Raw genomic sequence first — 25,912 nt, 5'->3', positions numbered from 1 at the left:
GAGAGATTGAGGAGCGGTCACAAATTGGAACGACAACTAAATGCAATGTGATATCCTGGTTTGGATCCTGAAACAATAAACAGACATTATTTAAAAACAAAGAGAATCTGAATAAAGTCTATAGTTAATAGTATTGTACCAATGTTAATTTCTTAATTTTGGTCATTGTACCATGGCTATGTAAGAAGTTAACATTAGGGGAACTTGGGCAAAGTGTAGGTAGAAAGATTATGTACGATTTTTGCAACTCTTTTCTCGAAAGTTATTTGTTAATAATTTAAAAAGTATTGCAAGATTTATTGTATATAAAGCTAATTCTAAAATTTGACAAACTGATTCTAAAATTTATTTGCAAATACAAATGACCTGAAATAGTTAAAACAACTCTGGATAATAAGACCAAAGCTGGAGGATAAACAGTATGTAATTTCAAGACTTAAAAAAACACTTTATTGAGGTATGATTGATATTATAAAAAACTGTACAGATTGAATGTATACAACTAGATGAGTTCCTAGATAAGTACACTCTAGTGAAACCATCATTACAATCTATTGCATAAACATATCTATCACCTCCAAAACTTTTCTCTCACTGTCTTTATTATTATTATTATTTTATAAGAACATTATTGTAAGATTTACCTTCTTACCCAATTTTGAAGTGTGTAAAACAGTATTGCTAACTATAGACACTATGCTATACAGTAGATATCTAGGAATTACCCAGCTTTCATAACTGAAATTTTATACCCTTGGACAAATAACTCCCTGTTTCTTCTCTTCTTCAATCCCCTGGCTACCACCATTCTAATCTCTGCTTCTATGAGTTTGACTATTTTAAAAAGCAGTATCATATAAGTAGTATGATGTAGTATTTCTCCTTCTGTATATGGCTTATTTCACTTAGCATAATGCCCTACAGGTTCATCCATATTGTTGCAAAAGGCAGGATTTTCTTCTTTTTTAAGGCTGAATAGTATTCCATTGTATGTATATACTGCATTTCTTAAATCCATCTGTCAGTGGACATTTAGGTTGCTTCCATATCTTGGCTATTGTGAACAACGCTACAATGAACATGGCTATGCAGATATCTCTTTGGGATTCTGATATTAATTGCTTTGGGTATATACCCCGAAGTAAGATTACTAGATCAAATGGTGGTTCTATTTTTAATGTTTTCAGAAACCTCCATACTGTTTTCAATATTGGCTGGAACAATTTACATTCCCACCAATGATGTACAAGATTACCCCTTTCTCCACATTCTTGCTAACACTTGTTATCTTTTTAATATATAATAGCCATATGTTATGGTTTGAATCTGTGTCCCCACTCAAATCTCATCTCAAATTGTAATCCCCACGTGTAGAGGGAGGGACCTGTAATCCCCACATGTCGAGGGAGGGACCTGTAATCCCCATGTGTGGAGAAAGAGAGGCGATTGGATCATGGGGGCGGTTTCTTCTATGCTGTTTTCATGATAGTGAGTGAGTTCTCACAAGACGTGTGCTGTTTGACAGTTCCTCCTTCACACACTCACTCTCCTGCCACCTTGTGAAGGATGTGCCTGCTTCCCCTTCCTCCATAATTGCAAGTTTCCTGAGGCCCCTTGAGCCATGCGGAACTGTGAGTCAGTTAACCTCTTTCCTTCATAAATTACCTAGTCTTTGACAAACAGTGTGAAACGAACTAATACACTATCCTCACTGGTATAAGGTGATTATCTCACTGTGGTTTTGATTTGAATTTCCTTGATGATCAGTGATGTTGAGCACCTTTTCATATACCTGTTGGCCATTTGTATGTCTTCCTTGGAGAAATGCATCTGCAGTTTTTTGCCCACTTTAATACAATTATTTGTGGGTTTCTTTTATTTTAACTATTGAGTTCTAGGAGTTCCTATATATTTATCAGGTATATGGGTTGAAAATACTTTTCCCCATTCTGGAGTTTGCCTTTACATTTTGTTAATTGTTTCCTTTGTTGTGCAGAGCGTTTTAGTTTGATGTAATTTCACTTGTCTATTTTTGCTTTTGTTGCCTATGCTTTTAGTGTCCTATTGAAGAAATCATTGCTAAGGCCAATGTCAGGAAGATTTTCCTTATGTTTTCTTCTAGAACTTTTACAGTTTCAGGTCTCCATTTTGTTCCATTGGTCTATATGTCTGTTTTTATGCCAATGCCATACTGGTATAAAACTGGCATAAAAATAGTTTTAATTACTACAGCTTTGCAATATATTTTGAAATCAGGAAGTATGCTGCCTCTAGCTTTGTTATCCTTCCTCCAATCTGCTTTGAGTAGCTGGGATCTTTGTTGATTCCATTTGAATTTTTGGACAGTTTTTTCCAGTTCTGCAAAAAATGCTACTGGGATTTTGATAGGAATTGCATTTAATCTGTAGATCACTTTGGGCAGTGTAGACATTTTAACAATATTACTTTTCCAATCCACGAATATGAGATGTTTTTCCATTTATTTGTGTCTGATTTAGTTTTTTCATAAATGTTTTTACAGTTTTCAGTGTACAAGTCTTTCACTTCCTTGGTTAAGTTTATGAAAACACCGCAGCTAACATCATACTCAATGGTGAAAAACTGAAAGCTTTTACTGTATGATCTGGAAAAAGGCATGGATATCCACTCTCACCACTGCTATTCCACATAGTACTGGAAGTCCTAGTCAAAGCAATCAGGTAAGAAAAAGAAATAAAATACATTCAAATTAGAAAGAAAGATGTACAATTATCTCTGTTCATAGATGAAATAATCTTATATGTAGAAAACCCTAATGATACCACAAAATTGTTGTAACAAATAAACAAATTCAGTAAAGTTGCAAGATACAAAATCAAGGCATAAAAATAGTGTTTCTACACACTAACAACAAACTATCAAAAATGGAAATGAAGAAAATAATCCTATTTATAATAGTATCAAAAAGAATAAAACACTTAGGAATAAACTTAACCAAAGTGATAAAATATTTGTACAATGAGAACTATGAAACACTCAAGACCCTTTATAAAGCTAAAATAATCAAGCCAGTGTGATATTTATGTAAGAATGAATAAATGGGTCAATGGAGCCCAGTAGAGAGCCAAGGCATACATATATACATGTATGTATTTATATGTATGTGTATATATATACTCATATATAAATATATGTATATAAATACATTTGCCAAAAATTAATTATATATTCAATTAATTTTTGGTAGAGTCAAAAGAAATTCAGTGGGAAAATGTATTTTCAGTAAGTGGTGCTCTAAAACTTGGATACGCATATGCAAAAAAATGACTTCAATCCATATCTCACATTATATATAAAAATTAACTCAAAATGAATCATAGATGTGAATGTAAACCTAAAACTTTAAAACTTCTAGAAGAAAATATAGGGGAATATTTTTAGGCAAAGATTTCTTAGGTACATTATAAACCATAAAACCCATACAAAACAATTGATAAGTCAGACTTTATCAAAATTACAACTCCTTCTTTTTGAAAGAGGCTGATAAGAGAATGAAAAGACAAGCTATAGACTGGGAGAAAATCATTGCGAAGTATATTTAATAAATGAACCACAAAACTCAATAATAAGGAAAACAATTGCCGATATTTTTAAATTGACAAAAAATTTGAATAGTCACTTCAACAACGAAAGCATACAGATGACCGATAAGTACATGAAAAGATGCTTAACATCATTAGTCATTAGGGAAATGCAGACTCAAACCATAATGAGATATTACTACACAGCTATGAGAATGCCTAAAATTAAAAAGGTTGACCTTACTAAGTGTTGGTAAGGATGCAAAGCAATTAGAAATCTCATATAATGTTGGAAATGTAAAGTGGGCCAGTAACTTTGGTAAATAATTTGGCAATTTCTTAAAATGTTAAAAGTTAAACATACACATATGATATGATTTAGCCATTCTATTCCTACATGTTTATCTAAGAGAAAGGAGAGCACGTCTTTACAAACATTTACATATGAATGTTCATAACAACTTTATTTGTGATACTTAGACATTGGAAACAACTCAACTGTCCATCCATATGCTAATAGACACAATGTGGTATATCCATACAATAAAATACTGCTCATCTATGAAAGGGAATAAGTTGTTGATACACATTACAACATAGATGTACTTCAAAATAATTACATTGAGTTAAGAAACCAGACGAAAAAAAGTACACATAATAAGATTCCACTTATATAAAAATCTAGGAAATATAAACTAGTTTATAATGACCAAAAGCCATTCAGCAGTTTCTGAGGGATGGGAGGAAAATCCAAAGGAGCTTGCTGAAACTCTGGGGGGTGATGGATATGTTTCATTATCCTTATGGTAATAACAGTTTCAGTGGGTGTACACATATGTAATAATGTGTCTACTTGTACAATTTAGATTTTACAGTTGATATTATATCAATTATGCCTCTGTAAAGCTATTTTTTAAAAGTACTATGGGAGTTCAGTGGAAGTAGACTCTAGATGGATCACAGTCGTAGGACATGAAGGCCTACCTTTTCTTTCCAGTGAGTGTAAGAATGATCTATAGGAGTGAGATGTCCGTTTCTACAATTTGCATTTTTCTTAAAATCATGGGAGTAAGGAAAATACCAAACTGTATGTCCAAGTCCGAAATAATTTAGTCCCACAGAATCTAATATTTCTAAGAGTGTTAGCGGTCCAGAGGTTTTCCAGTGCTTTGCTCCACTCCACAAAGCACTGGAATTTCTCTGATTTCTCAAGAGTATATGGTTGGAGGGATGGGAATCTGGTGTTGTAGAGGATTTAGAAGACATAGAAGGTAATCCTGCTTCAATCAGAGAGACTCCAATATTATCTTCTTTATATACTGAGTTTCAGAGTGACAATTTACTTAAAAATTAAAAGCACTCCACAACTAAAAAGGAGAATTTGAAAATCACAGGTATAGCTCAATCAGTCTGCTATGCGACTAATTTTTCACTACATTTGTTTATTGCAGTGTGGCTAAAACATTAGAGAGATTGGGAGGTCCTGCTTAATAATCTAGTTATATTAGCTCTAGCATGGATTAGGAAAGAAGAAATTACTGAGCAAGAGAGCGGAATGGGAAAGCTAGGTGAACTAATTCTTCACGAGCAAAGCCTTTGTTTAAAACTATATAGATCAATAATGAGAATACAGCCAACATTTATTGAACAATTATCATTTGCAGGTACTGGGATAATCACTTTACATATATTAATTTACTAAATTTTCACAACCTTATGTGATAAGAACTATGTTAAATACCCTTATTTTTCAGACATAGAAAATGAGGCACAGAGGGATTAAGCAGTTTGCCAAAGGCCCTGAGCTATTAAGTGTGAGAAGCCAGAGCTAGAACCCATAAATGCTTAACTCCAAAGCACATGCTTTTGACTATTATTAGTTTGTTGCTCTCTTGATCAACTGTTTTCAAACTGCATGGATGTGCTTCATGGGTGTGTCAGTGGTATTTGAGAAGGATAAGAAGGGAGGGAGTCGGTCCCTTGCCATCGCTTCATCACCTTTTGATCCCAGCAGTTCTATTTTTATCTTTATTTTCCTCTGAAAAGTTTGTTCATTTTAATACAATTGAGCATTTCATTTCCCCCTGACAATAGTCAAAGAAAACATTTTATCATTATTTTTATCATTATTATTCTTGGTATATCAAACTACATATTGGCATTCTGCTCAAGATTTCCACTGAAACGAAGATTTACACTACTAAAGAATTTTTAAAGAGATTTGAAAAGCACTTATAGCAGTAGCAATCACTTCATGTTACAGAAGAAAATACTGAGGGTACAAAGGAAATGTCTTTTACCTGCAGTAACCATAACACAGCAAATTAGTGGAAGTTTTGGCTCTTCTTTGTCCAACATTCTTTCCTATATGCCACTATTTCACCATGAACCCCAACAAGGCCTTATCAAAATTTTAGTGGAATACATGAGTTTTAAGAAATTAAAATTGAATGTAAGAAATGTCTAGAAAGAAGACTCTATTTTGAAATTAAGAGTGAGCTAGCCTCCTCCAGGAGGTAATAGCCATCTATAACATTCAAATACTCAAGGCAAAAGATTTGTCTTTGACCGCCAGTGGGCACTGGAGTGTGTAAAGAATTTAATGCCATGTTGGAAATATGGAACTTAACTTATTGTAGTGCAAATCAATCAATAAATTTGAGTATAGGAAAAAATTTAACCTTCTTACATAAAACTTTTCATAGAGACATGACTTAAAATGGGAGAGAAGACAACCATATCCAACTTTGTATTTGAAAAGGGTTCAAGAAAGTTCTGGCAGAGCCAGGGTGCTAGGGTTGGTGCTCATCTTCTGTCTCAGATTTCACTGTAATTCTCTTTCTAGTTCCAGACTCTAAGACTCATCTCAGATGCAAACCTTAGGACTTTGAGGGGGTCAATGAAACTCCAGACTTGTCATGCAAAATTTGTATGTATGTATGTGTATTTTTCTGGAGAGAGGGTCCTAGCCTTCTTCAGAATCTCAAAGGGGTCCAGAAAATTAGGAAATGCTGGCTTGGACCTAGTTTTTATGAGTGGAATGGGCTTTATTCCCTTTGTGAGATCAGAGGGAGGCAAGCTGTCTGACCTGAAAACTCCAGGAAAAGGGAAAACTGAGGATATCGGCAATATTTTTCTGCCTGCCTGCCTGCTTATCTTCCTCTCAAAGCACACTAATCAAATTGAATCTTTGTAAGTGGTGGGGACCCTGAGCAGAGGTAATTAAGGAAAATAAAAGCTAGGGATGATGATAGGTTATTTTGTGTTGTGTAGTATGTTTATATGATGCCAAATAACCTGTTTAACTTATGTTTTTGTCTATTAACCTGTTGTTTCAGGATCATATAGCGGTAACCTGATACAGTGGGAAAAATATGGGCTCTAGAGACAAGCAGACCTGGATTCAGATCCAGACTCTGTCTCCTTGGAGCTAGTTTCTTAACTTCTTTGAGCCTCTTTCATTTATAAAATGGGAATAATAGGTACTACTTCATAGGTACTACTTCAGATTAGACGTTATATAGCAAAATAGCTGGTAAACAGGAACATAATAGTAGGGATTTTTATTAGAATTTACTGTTATCACCATAGATACAATCTTCTTTCTCCTGTTTTGTATTCCCTCTATTTATTTCTCTCCGTCTCACTATCTCTATTTATTTTCCTATTTGGATTGTTCCTTCTCTCTTTACTTCCCCCTCTTTCTTTTCCAATTTCTCCCTTTCTCTGTTTAATATGCGTCTTTTCCTCACACCCACTCTCTCTCCCCTGCTATCCACCTGCCAGAAAGAGGAACACATAAAGCAACGTGAGAGATTTAATAGTACGAATAGTGAAGGGGGAATAAAGGCATTTGTTAAGTCAGATTTCAAGAAATACCAGGTCTCATTATTGAAGTCCTGCATCTTCATCTGAAATCTCATATACAATATGCAATAACTGCTAAACTTATGCTGTCCCCTTGTATGGCTCAATCTCAGCCTGTCAGTATCAGTCTTCCAGTTGTACTCAGAGCTAAAAATGAGGCCATGGGTGCCATGGAGACTTGAAGTTCTCCCAGAGCTCTTGAGCTTTTACTTAAATGAAAAGCCAAATATCTAAGCAATATTTACTTAGGGATTTGTTTGCTACATTAATTAAAATACAGTACAAGTTCGCTTATCAATGGAATTGCTTGACTAACTTAAAAGTCTCCTTTAAAGCAGAAACTGGTGAAAAAAAAAGGTACTTATATACCTTAGATGTTTTATTCTAATTTAAAACATAAATGTACATTCAGTTCTCAATATTTTTATGTAAGGCCAAGACCTATACTACAATTTTTCTTTTATAAAACTCACCCAGGCAGGGCGCAGTGGCTCACGCCTGTAATCCCAGCAGTTTGGGAGGCCGAGGCAGGCGGATCACGAGGTCAGGAGATCGAAACCATCCTGGCTAACAGGGTGAAACCCTGTCTCTGCTAAAAAAAAATACAAAAAAAATTAGCCGGGCATGGTGGCGGGCGCCTGTAGTCCCAACTACTCGGGAAACTGAAGCAGGAGAATGGCATGAACCCGGGAGGAGGAGGTTGCAGTGAGCTGAGATCGTGCCACTGCACTCCACCATGGGTGAAAGAGCAAGACTCAGTCTCACAAAAAAAAAAAAAAAAAAAAAAAAAAAAACCTCACCCGTAAGTGTCATCAATGATATCTAGTTTCAGTTCCTTTCACATGGAGTAAAGACATATAGTACTTGTAGAGTATATTGAGTAAAAAAGCCTTCTAAATTTTACAATCTTGTTCCGAATTTATAGTTGTCATACTCCCATTTAGTTTGACAGAAATATTTTTAGTAACATTAATTTACTGAGTATTTCCAAATCATTTTACTTAGTATTTTTTGTATTATTAACTATGTCATACATAAAAATAATATACATGTATCTAAAGAGTAAATATTAAATGAGCATGCATGCATTCACAACCTACTGTAAGAAATACATCATTACAAATAACTTTGAAGGCTCTTGTGTCAGGAAAAGTAAAGGGTCTGAGATTTTTTACCCACCTCGCAAGCTGGCAAGTTGGCCTACCAGTTGCATGGATGATGGCAAAAACTGATCTAATTGTCTGTCTACACTAACGGCATACTGTCTTGATTACTGTAGCATTATAAGAAGATTAGAAAAATTGACTCCGTCTCAAAAAGAAAAAAAAAGAAAAATCAACTAGTGCAGATTTTTCCTCCAACTCTGTTATTTTCTGAAGTTGTTTTGGCTAATCTAGGCCCTTTACATTTCCATGTAAATTTGAGAATCACCTTGTCAATTTCAAAAAACCCTAGCATTTTTGTTTGGATTGTGTTGAATCTATACATAAATGTGGAAATAATTGGCATCTTAGTAATACTGAGTCTTCCTTCTGATTCATAAAAACAATGTATCTCTCTACTTATTTAATTTTTCCTAACAATAGTTTTTCATTTTCATTGAATGGGTCTTATATATCTGTTGTCAGAATAATCCCCAAGAATTTAACATTTTTATGCTACTGTTAATGATATTTTTTTTCCATTTTAATTTTGGATCGTTGTTAGTAAATATAAATATAACTGATTTTGTATGTTGATCTTCTATCCTGTACCCTTGCTAAATTCACTTATTACTTTTAGTAGCTTTTTTGGTATATTCCATCAAATTTTCTACATAGAAGATCATATAGTCTGAAAAATAAAGACAGTTTCAGTTTTAGTTCTTTGTTTCCCATCTGGATGCCTCTTTCTTGCTATACAATAATGGATACAACTGCAAGTCTACTGGTGAAATAAGTGGTGAAAAATTATATCCTTGCATTGTTCATGATTTCAAAGCAAACACATTGAGTCTTTCACCTTTAACTAAAATGTTAGCTGTAGTTGGTGTGTTTTTGTTTGTTTGTTTGTTTTTTGCTAATACATTTTATCGGGTTATTAGAATGTCCTTTGGTCCCATTATGATGAGAATTTTTATCAGAAATAGATGTTGGATGTTGAAGTTTTTAAAATGCTTTATCTTGTCTATTGTGATAACAATATGATTTTTCTTTTTCAGCTAATAACATGGTGAATTACACTGATAGACATAATGTTAAACCAATCTTATATTTGTCATTATGTATTATTTTTATATATTGTTGGAAACAATTCACTAATATTTTGTTCAGAATTTTTTGCATCTACGTTCATGAAGAATATTCATTTGAGTTCTCTTTTCTTGTGAAATCTTTGCCTAGTTTTGGGATCAGAGTAATGCTGGCCTAATAGAGTGAATTGGGAAGAACTTTTTCCTCTTTAATTTTCTGGAAAAGTTTGTTTAGAATTGATTTCATTTCTTCTTTAAATGTTGGTAGAATTTAGACTTTAAAAATCTGTGGAGAAATTTTATGGCTCAGAATTTGTTCTATCTTGGTAAATGTTCAGTGTCTATTTTTAAATAATATGTATTCTGCTGTTGTTTGATGGAATAGTTTATAAATAGCAATTATTTCAAGTTTTTTATGGTATTCAAGTCTTCTACATTCTTACAATTGTTCTTTCTACATGTCTTATGAAATATTGAGAGCCAAGTGTTTAATCTGTGACTATAATTGTGGGTTCATTTATTTATCCTTGCACTTTTATCAATCTTTGCATAATATGTTTTGAAGCTCAGTTATTGGTTGTATAAATATTTAGGCTTAGTTTCCCTTGATGAGTTGACACAATTATCATCATGAAATGACATTCTTTATATCATTTGCTCTGAAATTTATATGTATTATTTAAAATAGCAACTCTCATTTTCTTTTGATTAGTGTTAGCACAGTATATCTTTTTGCTATTCTTTTACTTTAAAATATATTTGCCTTTATACTTAAAGAAGGTTTTTTATAGGCAGTATATAGGTGAGTTTTGCTTTTTTATTCAAACTAATAATCTTTACCTTTTAACTGGGGTGTTTAGACCATTTACATGTAAGTAATATTTTCACATTACAATATTTCAAGTTCACAGCTCTTTTTTCCTTTCAGCACTTTAAGGATGTTGTTCTACTGTTATCCAGTTTGCATTGTTTCTGATAAGAAACTTACTACCATCCTTTCTTTATTCAGTAAGTAATGTGTGTTTTTTCCTTGGCTACTTTTAAGATTTTCTCTTTATCACTGATTTAAACAATTAATTATAATATGCCGTTGTGTATTAGTTCTCTATCACTGCATAAAAATTGCTTCCAGAACTCAGTGGCTTCATTAAACATTTATTATGTAAAAGTTGTCAGAATAAAAATGGAGTCACTTTTGTCAAACCCTGACAAAATGGAGCTGAAGAAGGTCATGAAGGGAGGGTTCTCACGTACATATGCCTGATAACAAGTACTATCACAAAAGATTGTGGAACCCACAACCTTGCACAATGACCACTGCAACCTTACAAAGAAATACAGCAACTGCCTGTCCAGCCTTGAACTGACATCACCCTTGTTATTGATCCTTGTAGTCAAGGATAATTGATTCAAAGCAACTTATGCAATCCTCATTGTTTTGCCTTTAAAAACTTCCCCTTTTCTCAACCTCCTTGAATTGAATACACACATAGTATACTATGGTGCATATATTCCCATTGCAGTGCTACTCGTCAACAAACATAATTTTGTTTTAGAGAGTCTCCATCTCTATTTATTATTTTGTTTGACAATTATCTCACTCCATTCTGTGCATTGAGAATCTGGGTGTGGCTTACCTGCATCTCTGGCTTAGTGTCTCTCACCAAGCTGCAGTCAAGTTGATGGCTAAGGCTGCAGTCATCTCAAAGTTCAACTGGGCTAGAATTTGATTCCAAGCTCACTCACTAATTCTTGTCAGGACTCGTATCTTTATGGATTGCTGGACTGAGGGCCTCAGTTACTCACTAGATGCCGGCCAGAGGACAAGATCCTTGTGTGGGCCTCTCCATACTGCAGTTCACAACATTGCTGATTTTATCAATGTGAACAAGAGAGGGCTAGTGAGATAGAAGTCACAATCTTTTGTAATCAAATCTCGTAAGTTTCATTCCAATATTTTTTCTATATTCTATTCATTAGGTTCAGCTCACATTCAAGAGGCTGAGATTACACAAGGGCATGAATACCAAAAAGTGGGGGTCGTTAGGGTATATCTCAGAAAGCTGGCTAACCACACTTGGTGTAGTTTCTTCATGTTTCATGTGCTTGGGTTTTGTTTAACTTTTTGTATAATTTTCTTTAAATTTGGAAAATTTCACCTATTATTTCTTCAAATATTTTTCTGTACTCTCCTCCTGTCTGTTGAGGATTCCAGCTACAAATACATTAGGCTGTTTTAGGTGGTTTCCAGAGCTCACTATTCCATTCTCCTCTTGGTCTTTTATGTCTGTATGTTTCATTATGAATAATTTCTACTGGTATGTCTTCAACTTCACTACTTTTTTCTTTCACAATATCTAAGCTAGTGTTAATCTCATCCAGTCTATTCATCATTTTAAACATTTTACCTATTTTCTGTAGAAGTCTGATTTGATTATTTCATATATATAAAATATAACATTATATAAAATGTTTCATATATTATATATAAAAGATATATATGCATTATATATAATATTTTTAAAAGACATATACATGTATTATATAATATATATTATTTATTATATAATTATTTCATATTATATATAATTATATAATTATTTTTATATATTATTATAATACATAAATGTATTATATGTTACATAATTATTATGTATTATTATATTTTATATATTATTAATATATCATTACATATTATATATAATATGTAATACATATATAATAATATATATCTTCTATATATAATATACAATACATATATAATGTATATGTTCTATATTTTAATATATTATATGTATATATGCATATATAATACATGTATATATACATATATGTATTATATATGATAATAAATATACCTATTATATATTATATATAGAAGATGTATATCTTCTATATATAAGAAAATATATATATCTTATACATAATATATAATCCATGTATATATGCATATATATACACATATATATCTTCTATATCTCTACTAAACAGCTTCCATCTTTCTTCTAGCTTCCAAACATGAAATATAGTTATAAAAACTGTTTTAATATACCTTTCTGCTAACTTTATCATCTGCATCACTTCTGGGTAGTTTCAATTGCTGGTTTTTTTTTTTTTTCCTTTTAATGGGTTTTATTTTTCTCCTTCATTTGAATATATGACTTATAATTTTGTATTGGATGCTAGATATAGTGAATTTTACCTTCTCGTGTGCTGAACATTTTGGTGTTCCTATAAATATTTTTGAGCTTTGTTCCAGGAAATGTTCAAATTGATTGAAAAGAGTTTGATCCTTTTGAGTCTTACATTTGTGCATTCTTGGGCATGACCAAATCTGTGTTTTTAGGGCGATTTTTTCCCCTGTTGAAACAAGACCTTCTGAGTACTCTACCCAAATACCCATTACTAGTGAGTTTTTCCACTCTGACTGGTAAGAATAACTATTATTGGCCAATGTGAATTTAAGGAATTATTGTGTGTGACCCTATCAAATGATATTTTCCCATCTTGGGTAGATTCCTCACATGCATGTTGTATCAGTACTCCCCTAAATGCTGACAGGTGAACCTCCACAAATATCTTGAGTTCATTCCCTGTACAGCACTCTCCTCTCTGGTATTCTGCCTTGTGAACTCTAAGTACACTGGCCTCCCCAGATTCTTTCAGCAACATCTCCTCAACTTACAGGGTCTACTGGGCTTCACCTGTGTTTCCCTCCCTGTGCCATGGGTTGAACATTCTCTCCAGTCGGAAAACTAGGGCTCACCTAATTGTTTCCCTCTGTGTCTCAGGTATTACCATGCTTCCTTGACTGACACCCAATGTCTTGAAAATTAATGTTTTATATGTTTTGTCCAGGTTTTTTATTTAACTAGAAGGGTAAATCCAGCCTCTACTATTCCAGCTTGACGAGAAGCAGAAGTCCCTGGGTATTGAATTTGTCACATGCTTTCTCAGTATCTATTTAGAGGAATTTATTTTTTTTCTTATTAAGTCTATTAATGTTGTGAATGTTGTTTGTTTTTTGAATGGGAAATCAACCTTGCATTACAGGGATGAAACTAAACCACATCGTAATATATTTTTCTATATATTGCTAGATTCTATTTGTTAATATCTTGTTATAAGTTTTTGTGTCTTTGTTCAGGAGGGTATTTGCCTGTAGTTTCCTTATCTTGTAATGTATCTTTTTTGGTCTTCATATCAAGGAAATGCTGGCCTCATTAAATGTGTGGTGCAATGTTCCCTTCTCTTCTATTTTCTGAATGATTTTAGATTGATATAATTGCTTTCTCAAAGTTTTGGCAGAATTCACCAGTCAAGCCACTTGAGACTTGTTTTCTTTGTGTAAAAATCTCTACTTATAAATTCAGTTTATTTAATAGATATAGAGGTATTTGGATTTTCTTGTGTAGTCAGTTATCATCCACTGACTTTTAAATTTTAGTTACAGCATTTTATATTTCTAGAAATTATATTTAATTACAATTCCAATCTGATGATTTTCTAATTCCCTGTTCCCTACAGATATTTTAACATTAACTCATATTTATTTATACATAGTAAACCTATTTTTATAAACATAATTTTTTTGAGACAGGGTCTTGCTCCATCACCCAGGCTGAAGTGCAGTGGCATGAACCTGGTTCACTGCAGCCTCGACCTCCCAGGCTCAATTGATCCTCTCCCCTCAGCCTCCCAAGTAGCTTAACTACAGGCATGCACCAACACATCGGGCTAATTTTTTTTTTATTTTCATAGAGACAGTCTCACTATGTTCTTCAGGCTGGTCTCAAACTCCTGGGCTCAAGGGCTGGGATTACAGGCATGAGCCACTGCACATGGTCCTATAAACGTAATTTCAAAAACTAATCCGTGTCTCATAAATTCAGCCTCTAAAGTCTTCTGAAGCATTTTTCTACTGCCTTTTGTTTCTGCTGATTCTCTTTTATGCTAGTTTGTTACATGTTGTGCATAATCATTTTGGCAGTGGGTTGCTCATTTTTTTGGAAAATTACTTTCAGAATTTTCTAAAATCAGTTTTTGTTGAGGTGAAATGAACATAACATAAAATTAGTCATATTAAATAATATCAGTGATATTTAGTAAATCACACGTAATCCAATTATCACATCTATCTAGCTCCTAAATATTTTCATCAACCCCAAATTAAATCCTGTATCTATTAAGCAATCAATTCCCTGGCAAGCACCAATCTGCTTTTAGCATTTATATATTTACCTATCCTGGATATTTTTAATAAATGAAATTATATCATATAATTTCACAGATTTTTGTGTCTGGCATCTTTCACTTACAAAATCTTTTAAAGTTTCATCCCTCTTGCAGCATGTATCAATATTTCATTCCTGCTTATAGCTGAATAATACTCCATCGTGTAGATGTGCCATAACTTATTTACCCCACTCATACATTAATGATAATTTAGGTTGTTTCTACCTTTTGACTGTTATGCATAATGTTGCTATGAACATTCATTTCATTTAAAAGTTTTTGTGTGGATAAATGTTTTCAATTCTGTTGGGTATATACCTATGAGTAAAATTGCTGGATCATCAGGTAATTCTACATTTTACTTTTTGAGGAGCTGCCAACTGTATTAAAAAATGTATGAAACACATTACATTCCCATCAGCAATGCAAAAGGGTTCTAATTTCTTCATCATCCTTGCCAACCCTTACTTTCCATTAAAAAAATTATAGTCATCCTTATGGGTGTAAAGTGGTATCTCATTGTGGTATTGATGTGTAGTTCTCTAATAACTAATGATGTTGAATATCTTTTTATTTCCTTCTTGGCCCTTTTTATATCTTCTTTGGATAAATGTCTATTCAATTCTTTTGCCTACATTTAAGTGGATTGTTTGCCCTTTTGTTGTTGAGTTCTAAGAGTTCTTTATACATTGTTGACATTAGATCCTTATCAGACATATGATTTATAAATTTCTCCTATTGAGTAGGCTATCTTTTACATTTGTTGATAATGTCCTTTGATGCACAGAAGACAGAAGACTAATTTTGATGAAGTCTAATTTATTTATTTGTTTATTGCCTAAGCTTTTGGTGTCATAGCCAAAGTTTTATTCTAAGAGTTTTATAGTTTATCTCTTATATTAGGGTTAGATTTAATTTGGGTTAATTTTTGTACATAGTAGAAGGTAGGGACCCAACTTCCAAGTTCTTTTTCTTTTTTTTGTGAGACAGAGTCTCACTCTGTCTCCCAGGCTGGAGTGCAGTGACAAAATCTCTGCTCACTGCAACCTCCACTTCCGGGTTCAAGCGATTCTCCTGCTTCAGTCTCCCAAGTAGCTGGGACTACAGGCGCGTGCCACTGTGCCTGGCTACTTTTTGTGTTTTTAGTAGTGACAGGGTTTCACCATGTTGGCCAGGCTGGTCTCGAACTCCTGACCTCAGATAATCCGCCCGCCTCGGCCTCCCAAAGTGCCCAGATTAGAGACGTGAGCCACTGCGCCAGGCCCCAAGTTCATTCTTTTAAACGTGAATATCCAGTCATGCCAGCATTGCTTGTTGAAGAGAATATTCTCTCCTTATTGATGGCCTTGGCACCCTTGTCAAATCAATTGGCTCTAAATGTACAGGTTTATTTCTGGAGTCTCAATTCTATTACACTAGTCTACAGATATGTCCTTATGCCAGTACCATACTGTTTTGATTCCTCTAGCTTTTTAATAAGATTTTAAATTTGGAAATATGAGTCTTCCCACCTTTTTTCTTCTTTTTAAGGGATATTTAGGATAATTAAGGCCCCTCGTAAGTCCTTAAGAATTTGTAGGTCAGCTTTTCCATTCCTACAAAAAAGGGCAATGGAATTTTGATATATATTACATTGAATTTGTAGACTATTTCAGTTTATATTGTCACTTTAACGATATTAAATCTTCTAATCCATGGAATATCTTTCCATTTATTTAGGTATTCTTTAATTTCCTATGTAATGTTTTGTAGTTTTCATTGTACAAGTCTTTTCCTTCCTTGGTTAAACATTTATTCCTTTGTATTTTATTCTTTTTGATGATGCTATAAATGGAATTATTTTCTTAAATTACTCTTCATATTGCTCAGTGTGGGTATACAGAAACGCGAATTTTTGTGTATTGGTTTTGTGCTCTGAAACTTTGTAGAATTAGTTTATGAGCTCCAGCAATTTTTATGGGGCGATTCCTTTGAGATTTTCTATATATACAATCATGTCATATGTAAACAAATAGAGTTTTACTTCATCCTTTCCAATCTGGATGCCTTTTATTTCTTCATCTTACCTAATGGCTCTGGTTAGAACTTCCACTACAATGTTAAACAGCAGTGGTGAAAGCAAACACCCCTGTTCCTGATCATAGGAAGAAAGCGTTCAGTCTTCCTCCATTAAACAGGTGATGAACTGTGGGTTTTCATGAATACCCTTTATGATGTTGAGAAAATCCCTCTCTATTGCCAGCTTTCTTGGTATTTTTTTTTTGTAATCATGAACGGTTTTTGAATTTTGACAAGTGCTTTTCCTGCATCAGTTCAGATGATCATGTGATTTTTATACCCTTCATACTATTAATTTGGTGTATTACATTGACTGATTTTCTTAGAATGAACCACTCACTCTTGCATTTCTGGAATAAACCCCACTTCGCCATGGTGTATAACCCTTTTAATATGCTGTTAGACTTAGTTTGATATTATTTTGCTGAGGATTTTTGCACCTATGTTCATAAAGGATATTGGTCTGTAGTTTTATTTTCTTATGATATATTTGGCTTTGGTATAAGGGTAATGCTGGTATCATAAAGTGAATTAAAAGTGTTCGCTCCTCCTCTATTTTTTGGAATTTTAACAAGGATTGGTGTTAATTTTTCTTTAAATGTTTTGTAGAATTCACCAGTGAAGCCATCTGTTCCTGAACTTTTCTTTTTTGGGATGTTTTTGATTACTGCTTCAGTCTTTTTATGGGTTTTTAAAAAACTTTTTATAGGTCTATTCATAATTTCTATTTCTTTTTGAGTCAGAATTGGTAGTTTGTGTGTTTCTAGGAATTTGTCCATTTCATCTAGGTTATCTAGTTTGTTGGGGTATAAATTGTTCACAGTATTGTCTTATAATTCATTTATTCCTTTAAGGTTAGTAGTATTGTCTTCACTTTTATTTCTAGTTTTAGTTCTTTTCATCTGTCTTTTTATTTTAGTCAGCCTACTTAAATGCTTGTCAATTTTGTTGATCTTTTCCATTAACCAACTTTTAGCTTCATTGATTCCATTGTTTTTCTATTTTCTATTTGTTTTAACTTTTATTATTTCTTTCCTTCTGCTAGCTTTGGGTTTAGTTTGCTCTTCTTTCTCTATATCCTTGCTGTGCAAAGTTAGGTTATTGATTTGATGTCTGTCTTTTATAATGCAGGTTTTTACAGCTACAAATATTCCTCTGAGCACTGCTTTTCTTCATCCCATAAATTCAGTATGTTGTGTTTTCATTTATGGATACTCTTTGGGAGTTAGCATGAAGGTACTTTCCTCCAGAGAGTATTTGTGTTTGCCTTGCAAAGCACTTAGGTACCTTTAAGGTACTACTTTAAATTACATTCTTTTCTTCAATTTTTTTTCTACATTCATTTCTTGACGAGTTTTGTCCAATCAGGTGATAATTTCAATTGCAAATATGTGTGAGGACCAGCTTGTGTTAACAACTTCTTAGGGACTAGTCATCTTATCCTCATATTTTGTTCAAGGTTAAGGCAACTTTTCAGGCAGTCTTCTGAGGGGGTGGAATTGCTGGGATGGGATGATCACCCTTACTCAAGGGCCTAGCCTCTTAACATTCACTTTAATAGGGATAGTCTCCTACTAAACTCCCCACCTTAGCCCGCTGGCCCTGCATAACTTCTCTCCCACCTGCCACCATGAAGCTGTCAAAAACAAAAGCTCCAGATAGCTAGTTTGACAAATCTCTTAAGGACAAAAGCGGCTTTGGAGCTCAGCTTATAGCTCTCTGTTCCAGTGTTATCGTAGATGTTGGCCTTGTATTGATATCTAGTCATCTCTTGGTTGCCTTTATGATTTTAAACAGTATTTTATACACAGTTTTTAACTCGTTAAATGGGGGGGTTGGTTTAAATAAATTCACCCTACTGGTAGCTCTGTTTTTCCCTATATCCTTTATCCCAAAGATGTAAATGTTCAATTACTGAGGAATTTAAATGAAGTTGTGACCACTTCCATTGGCAGGCAGGGCTCTAAGTTAATTGTACAATTGGTAATGGACTTTCTCAATGGCTCTGTAGTCATTATTAACATGTCTTCTCTCTTCCCCATAAGGACATAGGACATTTCTGTCCTTAAAGTTTGAACAACTAACAAATCAGATAATCCAAGGGGCATGTTCTATTTTCCAAGAATGATTGACACTTTGGTGCTGCGGTTTTGTGGGGGCAGTGGTGGTTTTTGTTTAACTTGTGTGGAATTGTGTGTGTGAGGTAAGGTTTTGATTGGTGCTTTTTTCTTTTTCCTTTGTGAGCTGACAATGGAAGCAGAACAGTACATCTTCAAGTAAAGAAAGATTTCTTAATCCACTTTCTGTGATGTCGGACTATAAGAGAAACCATTACAATTGTTTTCTAGATTTAACTAAATTCAGTCAGATATTTTGGATTAAGAAATCTGAAGTCTCACGCCTGTAATCCCAGTACTTTGGGAGGCCAAGGTGGGTAGATCACGTGAGGTCAGGAGTTCGAGACCAGCCTGACCAATATGGTGAAACCCTGTCTCTACTAAAAAAAAAAAAAAAATTAGCCAGGCATGGTGGCATGCACCTGTAGTCCCAGCTACTTGGGAGGCTGAGGCAGGAGAATTGCTTGAACCTGGAAGTTGGAGGTTTCAGTGAACTGAGATCGCACCACTGCACTCCAGCCTGGGTAAGACAGCGAGACTGTCTCAAAACAAAACAAAACAAAACAAAACAAAACAAAACTGAAGTCTTAATAGATTACATACTCCAAGAAAATACATCAAGGGCAGATAATTGACAGAAAATACTGACGCTTCAATGTGACACATATTTTTTTTTCTTTAAGTTCCAGGATACGTGTGCAGAATGTGCAGGTTTGTTACATAGGTATAGGTGTGCCATGGTGGTTTGCTGCACCTATTGACCCATCCTCTAAGTTCCCTCCCCTCAAATTGCCCCCTCCAACCGGCCCTGGTGTGAGTTGTTCCCCTCCCTGTGTCCATGTGTTCTCATTGTTCAACTCCCACTTATGAGTGAGAACATGAGATGATTGGTTTTCTGTTCCTGGCTTATTTTGCTGAGAATGATGGCTTCCAGCTTCATCCAAAACGTCCCTGCAAAGGACATGATCTCGTTCCATTTTATGGTTGCATAATATTCCATGGTGTATATGTACCACATTTTTTTTTATCCAGTCTATCATTGATGGGCATTTGGGTTGGTTCCAAGACTGTGGTATTGTAAATAGTGCTGCAATAAACACACGTGTGCATGCATCTTTATAGTAAAATGATTTATATTACTTTGGGTATATACCCAGTAATGAGATTGCTGGGTTAAATGGTATTTCTGGTTCTAGATCCTTGAGGAATTGCCATACTGTCTTCCACAATGGTTGGACTAATTTATATTCCCACCAACAGTGTAAAAGTGTTCCTATTTCTCCACAGCCTTGCCAGCATCTATTGTTTCTTGACTTTTAATAATCACCATTCTTTCTGACTGGCATGAGATGGTATCTGATTGCGGTTTTGATTTCCGTATCTCTAATGGTCAGTGATTTTGAGCTTTTTTCATATGTATGTCTTCTTTTGAGAAGTGTCTGTTCATATCCTTTGCCCACTTTTTATGAGGTTTTTTTTTTTTCTTGTGAATTTGTTTAAGTTCCTTGTTAATTCTGGATATTAGACCTTTGTCAGATGGGTAGACTGCAAAATTTTTCTCCCATTGTGTACATTGCCTGTTCACTCTGATGATAGTTTCTTTTGCTGTGAGAAGTTCTTTAGTTTAATTAGATTCCATTTGTCAATTTTGGCTTTTGTTACACTTGCTTTCGGTGCTTTTGTCATAAAGTCTTTGCCCATGCCTATGTCCTGAAGCTGCAGCATCATGCTACCTGACTTCAAGCTATACTACAAGGCTACAGTAACCAAAACAGCATGGTACTGGTACCAAAACAGACATATAGACCAATGGAACAGAACATAGACCTCAGAAATAACACCACACATCTACAACCTCTGATCTTTGACAAACCTGACAAAAACAAGCAATGGGGAAAGGATCTCCCATTCAATAAATGGTGCTGGGAAAACTGGCTAGCCATATGCAGAAAACTGAAACTGGACCCCTTCTTTACACCGTATACAAAAATTAACTCAAGATGGATTAAAGACTTAAATGTGAAACCCCAAACTATAAAAGCTCTAGAAGAAAGCCTAGGCAATGTGACACATTTTTATAGAACATTTCTACCTGACTTGACTTCTCCTGTAAGGATCACACTGTGTTTGTGTTTAATTTAATGCAATTTGTGTAACTTGTAGTTGCATATCTTCAAAGTTTCTCATTTTTATAAACAGATTTGAAATCATGCCAGTAAGTTAGATGTTGAATGTATGTAAGTAGCATTTGGTAACTGCTAAGAGGCTACAAAAACATTATTGGCAAAGAAGAGTTTAGTTCTGATTTGGTTGGATAATATTTTATTATGAGCCTTTCTTGGTCTCAGGCTCTAATGTTTGAAAAAGAAGGGAATATATTGGGTCTTTAAAAATCAGTGTATTGCAACTTGAACTGCTGTAAGTTATTCTTCCACAGAACTATTAGTGCTTTGTATATTTATATATTTTTACTTTATTATTGTGAAAGAAAAATATATTGACTTTATAGAAAGCAAGTTTCTCCTAATTAAAAAAGGTTAAAATTTTACCTCTACCAATTAAAATTACAATAGATATTGAAAAATTTAAAAATAAATAATAAATTGACAGTCATTATTTCTAGAAAATAAGATGTCATACAATATACATGCATATAAACACATAAAATTGATAGATATACTAATTTTCTCAGATATAATCTAATATAATCTCTAATGGATACAATCTTAGAAAAAAATAGTTTTGTTTCTTTTGAACTTTGTTATAACTTCCGTTTCTTTACCTTGTCTTACTCTTCTGGCTTGCATATCCTATCAACTATATTTTTAGGGTATTTATTCACCTCAACCATTTTTTCTTTGTGTTTCAAATAATCCAATTATAGTCTTAATTATTTTAAAAGGTACAGGTATTTTTTACTATAGTCACCTATAGTAAAAAATTGTTTGTGCTATCAAATACTAGGTCTTATTTATTCTTTCTAACTATTTTTTGTACCCCTTAACCATCCCTCGCCTTCCCTCACCTCCCCGCTCCCCTTCCCAGGCTCTGGTAATCATCTTTCTACTTTCAATCTCCATGAGTTCAATTGTTTTAATTTTTAACTCCCACAGACAAGTGAAAACATGTGATATTTGTCTTTCTGTGCCTAGCTTATTTCACTTAACATTAATGACCTCCAGTTCAATCCATGTTGTTGCAAATAACAGGATCTCATTATTTTTATGGCTGAATACTACTCCATTATGTATATGTACTACATTTTCTTTATCCATTCATCTGTTGATGGACATTTAGGTTGATTCCATACCTTGGCTATTATGAACAGTGCCGCCAAAAACATGAGAGTGCAGATATCTCTTTGATATACTGATTTCCTTTCTTCCTGTAAACTATTGGATAGAAGTGGAGTTAGTGGCATCCGTGTCTCAAAGGGATGCATTTGGAATTCAAACATTAAGTATAATGTTTGTATTAGGTTTTTAAAATCTCCTTAATCAAATTTAAAATATTTCCTTCTATGCCTAGCTTGCTAAGGGCTGATTTTTATTATGAATATATGTTAAATTTTATTAAATGCTTTTACTGTATCTATTGTGATAACATGTGGTGAGTTATATTAATAGATTTTCTAATATATTAATTGCATAGATAAAGAATTCTCAAAGGAACCTAAAGTTTCTTTCCTAGCATTTCTGAAATAATATCATGCATGTCTGAAATAAGCCCATCTGGATCTTAATGAACTATCTTTTAAGATGTTGCTGAAATCAATTTGTTAATATTTTAAAAAATATTTTACCTATATTAATGGGTGAGTTTAACCTATAATTCCTCTAACATATGTTGTACTTCTCTGATTTGTTATCATGGTTACATACTAACCTCATAAAATAATTTGAGAAGGGTTGCCTCTTTTTCTGTCCTCTAAAATACTTTATGTACAATTATTAAAACTTCTGGATCTCCTGTTTTACCTATGGAGAGATTTTCAACCAGTGAATAAGTTCCTTAAATGTTATCATAGTTAATAAATTTATTTAGTTATCTTTCATAATTTATACTTTTCTAGAAATTTGTTATTTTCATTGTTAGTGTATCAGCATAACGTACTTCATAAAATTATCTTATTAATTTCTGCTCTATCACTAATTAAGTCCCTTATTTTATTCATTCCTAAATTTTTCATTCAACTTAGTTTTTATAGAAACAATAATTTCATTTTCATAGTCATGGTTTCATTGGTTTTCATAATACTAAAATTGAGGTAGAGAATTACAAAATTAGGTTCAATTGACTTAACTTTGGGAATAAATACAGCTATCTTTTTTAACTTTTATGTTAAGTTCAGGGGTACATGTACAGGTTTGTTATATAGGTAAACCTGTGTCATGGGCGTTTGTTTTACAGATTATTTCATCACCCAGGCATTAAGCCCAGTACCCATTAGTTATTTTTTTCTGATCTTATCCCTCCTCCCAACCTCCACCCTCTTGTAGGCCCCAGTTCATATAACTGTATGTTGACTCATATCTCTCAACTAGTGGCAGCAAGAGCATTCTGGCCTAATAAAGAGGCACTTATTAGTTGTAAGCATTCAGAGTGCCCTGGGCATCAGCCAGTAAGTTTTACAGAGGGACTGAAATGCACATACATAATTTTTACTGTATGTCAAATTCCATGTCTTTATGCAGCAGGAAAAGAGTGATGTTTCAATTTGCTGAAAAGAATTTTTAACATACTTTTCGGCCACTACACTTAGGTATTTAGTGTCTTTTGTGTTCTTCAGTAACATAAGGTTTTGGTGTTTTTTTTTTTCAGAAAAATGGAAACTACTAGGCTTGAGGACTTGTCTTAAATGCTTATGATCTTCCAAGTGCTAAAAAAAAAAAAAAAAAAACCCCAGCTGGGCGCGGTGGCTCACGCCTGTAATCCCAGCACTTTGGGAGGCCGAGGTGGGCAGATCACGAGGTCAGGAGATCAAGACCATCCTGGCTAACACAGTGAAACCCCGTCTCTACTAAAAATACAAAAACTTAGCCAGGCGTGGTGGCGGGTGCCTATAGTCCCAGCTACTTGGGAGGCCGAGGCAGAAGATTGGCGTGAACCTGGGAGGCGCAGCTTGCAGTGAGCTGAGATCGCCCCACTGCACTCCAGCCTGGGAGACAGAGCCAGACTCCGTCTCAAAAACAAAACAAACAAACAAACAAAACCCTAAGTTTTATGTACTTATGTGCAAACTCTTGATCTGTATAATGCAGTCTTTTCCACCTAAAACTATTTCATGTTGCCTACATAAAGTATCCTTGAAAAGATCCTATATTGGTGGCCATTTGGAAAAGAAGACCACAACTTCGCTTTTGGTTTGGCTCCAAATAGGGACTAATAACTCTTATTGTAAAATTAAAGTTACATACATCATGGGCTTTCTGTAAATATAATTCAAGAAAGTCAACCTAGCAAGTAGTAAGGATAAATGCTATGAAAACATGTTACATTAACTCATTATAATTTTCAAAAAGATGTAAAGCCACCCCAGAGGCTTGCCAATAACATGAAAGGTAGCAAGCATTTTAATGATTAACAGTTTAACATTATTACACATTAGAGTTAGTAATGTTCTTTGAATTTAAAGATGACACGAGACAGACACAAATGTTATCATCTGGGTTCTCAAGTTTTTTCTATAATCCTTTCCCTGGTTGGTGCTCTTTCCCATTACAAACAACAGATGTCTTAAATTTGCAAAACCCTCTCTAGGTCTTTTACCCATCACAGTTAGACTCCACAGAATGCTTTGCTTCCTTTATCAGTGAGGAAAAGGGAACCATTAAGTGTAAACTTCATCAACTTTCCTGCCTTAATACTCTAACATTTCTAATAATGGCACTCAATTTTTCCTCCTCTCATATTTGAGAGGCATGTGTGTTTCCACTCCAATTCAAGCCTAACTATTATTGACCAACGCTAATATGTCCTGTCCAAGGAGTACACATTCTCATGTGTAAGGCCAATGGGTTTACATATCTACCCTTTCATTATTGCTCACTGCAATCATGACAACTGTCTCCACCTCTACGTTGAAGCATACTCCCTCACACATCCATCAATGGTCCCTTTTCTCTCCTGTTTCTGACCTTGACCTCACCTGCAGATCCTTCCCCTCAGCCTACAAACACATTTTTCCTTTAAAAAAACACAGTAATCAACCATGACTATTTCCAAAACTAAAGACTTTACCTGTCTTCCCTTGACTACCAGACCTTTTGAAAGAATAGTCTATACACACTGTATTTCCATGCCCGCCTCCTTCTTTTTCTTTAGAAAAAAGTACAAAATGGGTCTGTAATCCCACCACTTTGGGAGGCTGAGGCAGGTGGATCACTTGAGCCCGGGAGTTCAAGACCAGTCTGGGCAACATGGCGAAACCCCGTCTCTACTAAAAATACAAAAAAAAAAAAAAAAAAATTAGCTGGGTGTGGTGGCACATTCCTGTAGTCCGGGAGGCGGAGGTTGTGGTGAGCTGAGATTGCACAACTGCACTCCAGTCTGGGTGACAGAGCGAGACTCCATCTCGGAAAATAAAATAAAATAGTACAAAATAAATGGTTGCTGGTTTTATCAAACATCAGTAATCCATTTTCATCATAAAAATTGGAAAACTGATAAAAAAGAAACTAAGTTTTAAAATATCTATAATCTCATCATAAACATTCTTGACAATTTGATGTCTCCTTTTCCTCTACATCTTCATACTCATAAATATGTGCATATTTTTCTACAAAATTATATCATAGCACACATAGTTGTAGCATCCAGCCTTCAAGGTGACTCCCCATGATCCC

General features: G+C 34.2%; 1 protein-coding gene across 1 annotated transcript in view; it reads right to left on the bottom strand.

Moving 5' to 3' along the window:
* Positions 1–25,912, bottom strand: part of RTL4 (retrotransposon Gag like 4) — a 379,550-nt gene that overhangs the window by 318,278 nt on the left and 35,360 nt on the right. Inside the window, exon 2 of the mRNA XM_054471097.1 lies at positions 7,901–8,019. The gene's annotated coding sequence lies outside the window, so the exon portion shown is untranslated. The remainder of the gene's footprint in view (positions 1–7,900; positions 8,020–25,912) is intronic.

Source organism: Pongo pygmaeus, chromosome X (genome assembly GCF_028885625.2).
Source record: "Pongo pygmaeus isolate AG05252 chromosome X, NHGRI_mPonPyg2-v2.0_pri, whole genome shotgun sequence".
Lineage (NCBI taxonomy): Eukaryota > Metazoa > Chordata > Mammalia > Primates > Hominidae > Pongo > Pongo pygmaeus.
This window is presented reverse-complemented; position numbering and strand designations above follow the sequence as displayed.